The sequence below is a fragment of the Arachis hypogaea genome, chromosome 6 (assembly GCF_003086295.3).
Source record: "Arachis hypogaea cultivar Tifrunner chromosome 6, arahy.Tifrunner.gnm2.J5K5, whole genome shotgun sequence".
In the NCBI taxonomy this organism is placed as follows: Eukaryota; Viridiplantae; Streptophyta; class Magnoliopsida; order Fabales; family Fabaceae; genus Arachis; species Arachis hypogaea.
Window position 1 is genome coordinate 30993370 of NC_092041.1, and position 2028 is coordinate 30995397.

Consider the following 2028-nt stretch of genomic DNA (forward strand, 5'->3'; position numbering starts at 1 on the left):
GTTTCTATCCTTGTTGTCTTTCCCAAGTGTAATAATAAAGGTTCATTGCTCCCACTTAGTTATCCTCTAGCAATTGAAGGAAATTCAAGTGGGCGTCACTAACTCTAGCTCACAAGTCCTAGTCACTTCATGGGGAAGGACTAGAGTTGGTGAGAATTGAGCTAGCCAGCAACTTCCAATGACAGATTAATACTTGGGTATAATAACTCAAGGGGTTCCAATTACTCAACCCCCAACCAAGTTGGGAGCTTTACTCCATTAACATGAATGCCTTTTTCACAGACACATGGTAAGTGTAAATAAAAGACATGATAATTATGAGAAATTAATTAAATTAAAATTGGTACTAAAATAATTAATAAGGATCAAACAAGCAATAAAAATAAACATAAAAATAATTCAATGCATTAATAAAATTCAAGAGTGACAAGATCTAAACATGAATTCAAATTAATCAAATGGAAAAGAGTAATAGAGATATTAGAGAAGGAAACTATAAGGACAATGACTCCAATTGAAGGTAGTAGCAGCTCTCTCAAGATCCAATTCAAAGCAAAACTAAGAATGTCGAAAACCCTACAGAAATAGGTGTTTCTCTCACTAGAACTCAAAACTAATAAAAATCTAAAGTGAAAAGTGTTCAGTCTCAGCTCTATCTCTGCCTCTAGTCTGCATTTTCAGGCTTGAAACTAGGTCCAAATCAGCCCAGAAATCTCCCCCAACAAGTTCTGTTAAGTGCAGCACGTGACACTCTGTCACGCGGACGTGTCAGTCACACATACGCGTCGCTGAACCTTGCACCTGGCCACACGTATGCGTTAGTCATGCGTACATGTCACTGACAGATGCTCCTGATCACCGCACGCGTCAGCCATGCGTGTGCATTGCTCCTCACTTCTCAAGTCTTTAATTTCTTGTGTTCGTTCCATTTTAACATGCTTCATCTTCATCCTATAAGCATTCATGCCCTATAAACCCGAAAACACTTAATAAACACATCACGGCATCGAATGGTAATAAAGGAGAAATAAAAATGAACAATTTTAAGGTCTAGAAAGCATGTTTTCAATCCTAGCACAAAATTAGGAAGGAAACTTAAAACATGCAATGTACATGAATAAGTGTGAGAATAGTTAAAAAAACCCACTCAATTCAGTCCAAATATATCATAAAATAGTGGTGTATCAAATCTCCCCATAGTTAAACATTAGCATGTTCTCATGCTAAGCTCAGGTGAGCCAAAAGAGTGAAGGGAAAATGGTGAGACTTATGCAATGCAATTTATCTATAAGAATGCAACTACATGCTAAATGCTTTTACCTACTTGGTTAAAAGTAAACAAATTCTCCAAGAACAAACATAAACTAGATTCCACTAATTCAAATCTCAAAATAAAGTATAAGTAGACTTGTAAGAAGAAGGCTCATGAAAGCTGGGAACAACGAATCGAGAATTAAACCCTCACTGGAAGTGTATACACTCTAATCACACTTGTGTTTGAGGGTCGATTCTCTCGGCTCTCTACTAATCTTGCTTTCTAAGGCTTGCTCTTCTTCTACCAATCACAAAAATTTAATGCACAAATACACATATCAAGAGGTCTTTTCGAGGGTTGTAATGGGGTTTGGGCCAAGGTTGGAATGTATTTGGTTAAGTAGACTAAAATCCGAATCCTTGATTAACCTAAAGTTCCCACCTAACCTAAGACATTACATGTAATCACAATGCAAAGCCTAGCTACCCATTGACTATTTTTCCACAAATCCATGCACCTTGATATCTTTTGAGTACAAATCATATGCATTAGTTCACTTATTAGCTTTCTATTATTTTTTTGAGTGAGTTAATGCATATGATTAATGTGCTGGATGCATGAACAAGTGCCCAAACTGTTTTCACATTTTCATATAAGAATATAAAATACCCAATTTCCTAACCAAGTAATTCCCAAACTCCCCACACTTAGTTCATATGTACTATCACTAGTCTAAGCTAACCAAGGATTCAAATTAGGGACATTTATTATTT